Raw genomic sequence first — 9,159 nt, 5'->3', positions numbered from 1 at the left:
TCCATTGGTTGTTTGAACCTAATGGATATGAATAAAGCTATAGCATACATTCAAATTCAAATCCAGTACAATTTGAAATAACAACAATTAAGTTATGGTGAAATTACGCTCTACAGGTCGTTACAACACACACAGTTGGTAAAACACAAACATTTGCGATATACACCATAATCCGACACGGTTCATAGAAAGGAAAGGGGTGAAAAATGGTTTGCAAGGAACCGCGAGGGCATTTGCAAGGACCCCCTATCTCAGTCACTCACTTGGCGACGGTTCCAAATGTCGTCGTGGAAAGGGGTGAAAAACGGTTTGTATAGCACCTCGCTGTACCAGTGACATATGCATTAAGAGACATGAGTTGTTTGAACTCTTGAAGCAGCGCATGTAGACCCTTAGTCACCACTTCTAGTCGATGACGATAATATTCCTACCATAATATACTTGAAGGCATTATATTGCAACACACAATTTACATCCCGTGACACATGATAGAGAAAGTAAACATATTCTAACCATAGATGAAGAGTTTCCAATAACACCGACTGGTACATCTTTAGTACTGACCGGATCTGCATCTTTTTGTTCCCTTTCAGTGTCGCATTCATTCAGTTCTTGATGGTGTGTACATCTAAGTGAAGGACCATGTGCTCGTAGATCTGATAAAGATCAGTAATCAGCCATACGACTGGAATACCAAGCTAGTAACTCGAGAAGCTTTTCCTGTTGATACAGGTTCTTCTTCTTCATTCGGTCCGTATGCTTGTCCCACTCTGTTGTTGATGTGTCAACATCTACCATGTAACGATGATCAGTAGTTGACAATAGGTGCAAAACATGGTGACAAAAAATTCAAATATTGGTGCCAAAATGAGTAAACATGTGCTTAATTACTCTTAGGTCAAGGTAATGAAGTAGCAATAAGAACCCTAGCTGGATTCACTAGCAGTCTTAATTTCATTAAGAACCCTCAATTTCATATCTTGTAAACATACCAACAACTTTCATATGGGAAACTAACTTTATTTGGTAACGTAAACACATGTGCAAATTTGATGGGTTACCAGGGGAATAATTGAGAGATACAATGTGACATCTCAAAATTCTAAATTTTGCAATGTTATATTAAATAAATAATTATGATTGTTTGTTTGATTGTTTGTGTGATTGATTGGTTGAAATTGAGTGAAATTTGAAATATTTTGAAAGTTTAAGGAGAGGGAATGAAATGACTTTCCCAACACTTTCACTTTGTTTTTTGATCCTCAGGAATTCAAATTCATTTCATCAGAAAACCCTAGAGTGAAGATGATATGACTTCTTCCATATACGGAAAAAAGGGGTTTGAAAATGATTTGAATTCCCTTTGAAAATATTTCAAATTCAGAGACTTTATGCAACTCAATGACTTTCATGAAAGAGGATAATAGGACTTCTTCAAATTATATGAAATATGAGTTGAAAGTCCCTTTTATGGTATTTTGAAACCCACTTTCATTTGAGAGTTATTTGAATTTTCAAATTTCAAAATCTCTGGCAATATATTCAAAAAGAGAGAAGTAACATGACACTTCAAATATTCAGAGGCATTTGAAATATTTTGGCCAAGGAAAACAGAGAAAGATTTTAAATAGGTTTGAAATTCAAATTCAAATCCAATTGGGAGTTATTTGGTTTTATTCAAATTATTTTTCTCCAAAAATAATATATTTGGAAAATAGGGTAAAATGATTCCCTATAATAGAAAAATGGATAAAAATGAATTTAAAATCATTTTGGTATTTTAAAAATAATTTTTATTGACTTTTAATGCAACAGTGACACTATTTGCCATATCTGAATTTTTGCAGATTTTATTTGAACTTGAAGAACAGTTCATGATTTAGGGCTCATTTTTGCTGAAAATTTTGATATATGATATGGCTATATAATTTTTTATTTTTATTTTGTTTCTATCCTTTATCTTTGTGTCAGTAAAACAAAAAAATTTCGAACAGTGCCAGGCCGAAGCCCAACACTGTTCTCTCTCATTCCTGAGCCCAACTGGTCGTTTCGGCCCAGCCCTGCGAGCACCCGAGCAGAATCCCTTAGGATCCAGCCATTGATCTTTTCTCCCTCTCTCTCTCACTCACTATAGCGGGACCCACTGCCCGATCCCCTCTCTCCTGCGTCTGCCTTCCTTATTCCCCACCTCCTCTTTCCAAAAACTCGTTGGCGTCGCCGTGGGCCGAATTCCCTTATGCTCCCCTTCCGCCCTGACCTCGCCCCCTCCCCCAAGACACTCCCCCTATAAAAGGAGGAGCACCCTGATCGATTCCACCAGTTTCCCCTCGCCCAACCCCTCTCTGCTCACCGCCATTGCTCGCCGGAGCCCGAGCTCCGCCGCCCCGCCATTGCTACTGCAGCACCCAACCCCGACCCCCTCGCCTCTCCCCATCCCCAACACCACACTCCCCTCAGTCCGTCTGACCCCGCAGACGACTACCCTGAGCTCGCTGACGGCCGGTGTGATAGCCGCCCACCACCGTACACCGTTGTCGCTGTCACCATCTCCAACGTCGCTCCCGTATTCACGGACGCCACCCAAGCCCACCATCATCTTCACCGAGCTCGTCCGCACCTTCCTGTCATCTTTCCGGAGTCAAAGGACTGCCGAAGACGCCCCACCAACGATGCCCGAAGCCGCCACCCTTGCTGGAGCTCCACCTTCGCCGAGGTAAGCTCCCCTTCAAATCTCCACCGTTCGATCTGAGATCCACAACTAGGTTTAGATCGCGTGTATTTTTTTGGCAAACCATTTTTATTTTCTGTTCGGTCGACCGCCCATATGCGTCTTTCGGCCACCGCACTCGCCCACTCCCGTGGCGCCACGTGGCCTCTGTTCGTTAGATAGTTTTTTTGTTTTTGTTTTATTTACATATTTAGTTCTGTTTTTAGAATTTCAATATCTTTTAGGTTTAAGTCCAAATTTAGTGTTTCTTTTGGCATTAGTTTATAATTTCTTGAAGTTTCTGATGTTGCACTTAGTTTTCAAATTTGAACAATTTAAATTTGAATTATTTCAAATATGCTTCAAACACTGTTTTGGCACTAGTTTGAATTCTAGAATAGATTTTTGATTGATTCTTTTTGCTATTGTTTTGTTATTGTTTTGTTTATCCAGTAGAATAGAGTGATTTATTTGTAGTTTATTTTAAACTAGGTTTATTGCAAAAACACTACTGTTTTGCTTATATAGTTGTTTTAGTTATTAAAATTTGGTTTTTAATTGTTTTTAGTTAATTCTTTTTGTAGCTTTTACTTGTTGTTATATGTTGTCTGCTGGGCTACATTAGATAAATTTTTGTAGTTATTTATTAGTGTTTAGCTACTGTTTTTCTTTATTGTTGTTTGGTTATGAAATTGGGTAAATAGAATAGTTTTGTTAGTTACAAAAGTAATTCTTTTTGTCATTTCAAGTTATCTTATTATTGTTTCTGTTATTTAGAAATAAATTAGTTTTTATAATTATTTTAGTATTGTTTAGTGTTGTCTTAGCGTTTTCCTAGTTGTTGTAATTGTCTTAGTTTTAAATATATAGTTATAATAGTTTTAAAATTAAATCTTTTTGCTAGTTAATAATTTAGTGAATTACTTTCTGTTGTTTTATTAGAATTTTATTTTCTTTGCTGTAGAAAAGTTATTTAGATTAATTTAGTGTTGTTATGACAGTATTGATTGATATTGTGTGAGTGTGGTTCTCCCTTGTGTTTTTCATTGAGGTTCTCGTTCGAATTTTATTTAGTTTTCTTTAACTTCATTATTGTTTTATTTGTTGCTTTTTGATTGTTAGTATTGCTTGCTAGATGTGATTGGTTATGTGAATACTATGTTTGATTATATAGATTTGCTTGGAGTGATGAATAGTTCTATTAAGTTTCTAAGAACGTTAATATCTTCATCAACTTACCAGGCAAGTTCACTTTGACCATGTTGTTTTATACCTATGATTTCACTTGCATTTAGTGCCACCGTTTTTCATCAATACATCCAATAGTGAATTGAATCCTTGTAATTTGGTAGTATGCATGAGGTACGAACCCATCACCCTGTTCCCAAGCATGAGACGTTGTTTAGTTTTGATGGTACAATGTTAGTAGACAGTGTTTGGTATGAGTGTTCGAGAGTGGTGTGAGAATGGAGGATTCTACGTCAATGATGACAACTACATGATGGCAATTGCAAGCATTGCATCTTCAAGGCCTCAAGACTTCAACACTCGAGACAAGAATTCAATATACCTCTGGGAGGAAAATGGTTAAGAAGGTACATATGGTGCGTCCAGTACTCAGTAATTCCAGAGAAGCGCCGTGATATCATGTGGAAAGCTCCACCTAGGCTCAAATAGATGGAAGAATACTTCATTCCCGGAAGCTTACCGGTGTAACCGCAAGTCACTATGGGCTCTGGCTTGGTTGACCTTAGCTGTGACTCTGGCTGGGATAGTGGGAGTAGATGTAGAACTACTGTAGGATTGGATGGGCACTGGACAGTGGTCCGAGGAACTCTTAGAAAGACCATGTTTTGATTGTCCTGTTCTCAAACGATCTGAAGTGCGAGGACGAAAGAGGAGGGATCGAATCTTCCGGGTAAAGTGTACAAACCTCTCCAGAGGGTTAAAACCAAATCGATTCGCCGTGTCCCTGGTTACGGACAATTTGAGCCTCTGGACTTGGATCTATCTCTGAACTCTCAACACCGGATCAAAAAATTAATTGTGTGTAACTTATGATGATTTGGGCTATGAGACATCGGTTGGCGGAACCATGTCATGCATATGTATCTGCTTTGTACTAGAGATTCCTAGACATTCCTTTGTTGTAGGGAAAATAAAACCATCTTTTACGCAAAAACATCAGACACAGTGCCACAAAGCCATGTTGCATACAGAATATTTTTATCATGTATTTTCTTATGGTGATCTTGCCGGTACATTCAATGTACTGACGTACACGGCTGCAACATATCTTGTTGCAGGATTTCTATGATGAGTAAGACATACAGTATAGGGTTACGGTCTACACTCAACCTGCCGATGGCGTTGATGAGACTCCACACCCGTTTGATTGTTTTTGCTGAGACCTATGAGGTGTATATATCAGTTTTACATTATTTATACATGTGATTGCACTTTGATATATACATTGATGTACTGTGTGTGCCAACATACTTATCTAGGGATGGCACAGATACATAGATGCTTAACCATTTGAGGATGTCTTGTTTCATGAAGGGAGCGCGACTGTTGAATAAATAAGTGGCGTCATTGTGGAGTTTCAGTGTAAGTGCATCTAGTGCCACCCCTAGTTGGTTTTGCAGTATTGACGACAAACCTGGTTGAGGGACTAATGTGTTTGTGACAATTGCAGGATAACACAGGTAGAAGTCCCTCATTGATTCGGTTTTCCTACCAGAGATGACACCTAAAAATGTATGAAGACATTGAAGTCAAAGGTGGTATGTGAAGACATTCACATTGAAGACTATGACAAGAGAAGACATCACGTGAAGACTATGGAGCACGAAGACTTAGTTGTTTCGTCGTTCTTTTTCTTGTTTGTTGAGTCATAGGAACCACCGTACTGTTAGATTGACTGAAGTGATGCTTAACCAGTCAGATTGACTGAAGTGATGCTTAACCAAAATCCTATGTCTTCGAGCGAAGACAATGAGAGCAAATCTTATCCAGAGCTGGATAAGTCAGCTTTGCTTGTAGCTCAAGTAAAGTTGACGTGTGTGTTCGAAATCTGACCGTTGGAACAAATTAGGTCGGGTTGCCTAGTGGCTATAAATAGCCCACCCCCTACACCATAAATTTGTTGGCTGCTCAGAGTTATTGCACGGCTTTTGTCGTTTGAGAGCAACCCACCTCGAATTGAGAGAGAAATCTTTGTGAGGACAAAGCCCTAAACACCCAGAGCCAAAGAGTGTTAGGCATCACTTAAGTCTTCTTGTCTGTGTGATCTGAAGACTTATTACACTTGAGGACTGTGAATCCTCCAGCCGGTTAGGTGTCGCCTTCTGAGCATCCAAGAGTCATTGTGGATCGTCAGTGAACGAAGTCTGTGAAGGTTTGAAAGTCTACCTTGAAGACTTACCAGAGTAATTGGGTGAGGACTGGGTGTCCTTAGATCAAGGGGAATAAGGTGAAGACGCGGTCTTCTGAGTTGAATCTCAGCCTCCCTAACCAGACGTACAGTTGTCACAGCAACTAGAACTGGTCCAACAAATCATTGTCTTCAACGAGCCACTGGTTCTATCCTTCCCATCTCTTTATTTGCAGATTGGTCCTTGTGAAGTCATTGCCTGTTTTCATTATCTATTTGTCTTCACTGTGTGACTGCTTGTTCTGATTGGCTTCATACTATCTTCCATCCTGATCTATACTACCTAGCTGCTACTAGTCTTTGTGCTTTCATTTCATTGAATAATTGACTATGGCTTGCTTAGTGTAGTCTACCTTCCGCTGCATGCTAATAGGTTTATTTCTATAGTTTGTCTTCGAAACTTCCATGTTTTGAAGACTTTAATAAAAATCTCCTATTCACCCCCCTCTAGTCGATCACTAGCACTTTCAATTGGTATCAGAGCAATGTACTCCCTTGTTCTGTGTGTTTCGGTTTAACCACCTGAAGTTTTAGCTATGCCGACTGCAGGGATAATCAAAGTCTCCGCTGCATACCTAGTCTTTGATGGAACTGAATATCCTACTGGAAGAATAAGATGCGCTGGTGTCCTCTGGTATGTCGTCAAGAATGGCGTCCCCAAGGCTGGTGAAGGTGTCACCGCTGCTGATGTCAAGAAGTTCGTTCAACTGGATTCCACTGCCAAGAACATCATCTGTGGTCATCTGACCAAAGGACAGTATGGCCGTGTGAGTGCTCTAGAAACACCAAGCTAGTCTGGGACTGGCTCTCCAAGGTCAACAAAGGCGTCTCAACCCAGAGAGATCAAAGAATCAGTGTCCTTCACAACCTCTTCAACCGCTTCAAGAGAAATGACAATGAGAATGTTCACCTCATGTTTGATCGACTCACTAACATCACAAATGAGCTTCAAGCCCTCGGCGCTACTGAGATGACCAAGCATGAAGTCGTCAAGACACTCCTGAGATCACTTGACAGCTCGTTTGACACCCTGGCCCTGATGATTCAAGAACGCCCTGACTTCAAGACACTCGATCCGTCTGACATACTTGAAAGGCTCAACACACATGTGTTTTAGCTTTGTGAGAAAAGAGACATCTACGGTCCCAACTATGGGCGAACTCGTGCTTTGAAGGCAAAAGCTGTTTCCTCATCTGAAGAAGAATCTGAGTCCAATTCTGATGATCCTGAAGACATTGGAAAGGAGCTTGCTATGCTTGTGAAGAAGTTCCAGAAATTCACCAAGAAGAAAGGCTTCAGAAAGTCCTCACGATCCAGCTCAAGGAATGATGAAGCTTCTGCTCATGACTACAAGAAGAGAACATGCCACAAGTGCAAGAAACCTGGTCACCACATCTCTGAGTGTCCGCAGTGGGACAATGAGAACAACAACAAGAAGAAGAGCAAGGAATATGATTCTGACTACAAGAAGAAGAAGAAATACTCAAAGTCTTCTTACAATTCTTCATCAAAGTCTCGTCACACAAGAAGAACTCATCTAGCAAGGCTCGTGCGTTTGTTGGCAAGGAAATGGATTCAGAGGAGGAGTCTGCTTCTGAGGAGGCGGAGGTGGAGTCTAAGGAGGAGTCCGATTCTGGCGTTGCAAGTCTGGCTACAGCCTATGTTGCCAAGTCCATCTTCAACATTGAAGACAATGACTTAATCACGGACGCCGATGCTAATGACAAGGACAACTCTGCTCCCACCTACTGCTTCATGGCACGCGGTGCCAAGGTAAACTCACGCACTACTCACTATCAAACATCCAGTGAAGATGACTCTGATTGTGGTTCCAAACCCAGCTACAAAACACTTGCTAAAATTGCATCTGAACAACAGAAAGCTATGGAACATATTCAAAAACTGTTAGACAAAAGCGATGACCTGTTAGACGCTGAAATGACTCGATCTCAGTCCTTAATTGAAGACATAAAAAATCTTCATTTTAAGTATGAGGAACTTGAAAGTCGTCATGAAACGCTCTCAACAACTCATGAAAATCTTTCCTATGATTATCTTCAAAGGAAGCAAGATCTTGAGAAATTGAGAGCAGCTCATGAAGATCTTCAAAATGAAAATGAGTCACTTCGCGCCAAACAGATCAGTTCCGCTCAGGAAGGATTTGAACCACCATGTCTTAAATGCATTGAGCGTGACAACGCTACTTCTGTTGCTGGATGTTCTACTGCTGCTACTGTTGCAATATCTTCAACTGCTGAGGTGATAACTAACCCCTCTGCTGAGGATGCCTCTGCTATTACTGATGAAAATGCTAGGTTGAAGACATTGCTTGAAACAGGGATGTACAAAAGTCTCAAAGGGAATCCGACACTCTGTGATGTCCTCAAAAGGCAGATTCTAAACCGAAACCCTAGGAAAGAGGGTGTTGGGTTCGAAAGTAAAATGAATGCTGATGGCTCTTACTGGAAACCTGAGCAGTACCCCAAAACCACATGGTTTGCTGCAAAGGAACCTTCAGTGGATCCATCCACCCTATCTGGCTTCACTTGTGCTAATCCCATTGTTATTGATGAATACTTTGATGCAAACTATAAACTGTTTAAGAATCAGAATGCTGAAGTTTTTGCCAGGTATATTGGTACTAATTGCAGGAATGGGCCACCTATGAAGAAAGTCTAGGTGCTGAAAAAGTGTCTGGAAAATCTTCCTGTGTATGTCGTCATGACACCACAAGTGAAGAAGACAAACCCCAGACCACGGGCTTCATATGGTCCAAAGGCTTCATACAGACAGAGAACTCACCTGAGTCGCACTAACGCAAATGTTTTGCAGGGAAACCATACTCAGGCCTATGAATATGAGCGCGTTTCATCAAACCGCCATGTTCATAAGACCAAGAACTACTCTGCTTATTCTTATGAGTACTATTGTTCACCTGCAAGACTATTTGCTAGGGCTCCAAAGCCAAAGTTCTCAGATGCTGCACTTAGACTCAGTGCTTCAAAGCCACCCTTGA

This window comes from Triticum urartu, chromosome 1A, assembly GCF_056163025.1.
Source record: "Triticum urartu cultivar PI428250 chromosome 1A, HENAU_Tu73, whole genome shotgun sequence".
NCBI classification, from domain to species: Eukaryota; Viridiplantae; Streptophyta; class Magnoliopsida; order Poales; family Poaceae; genus Triticum; species Triticum urartu.
This window is presented reverse-complemented; position numbering follows the sequence as displayed.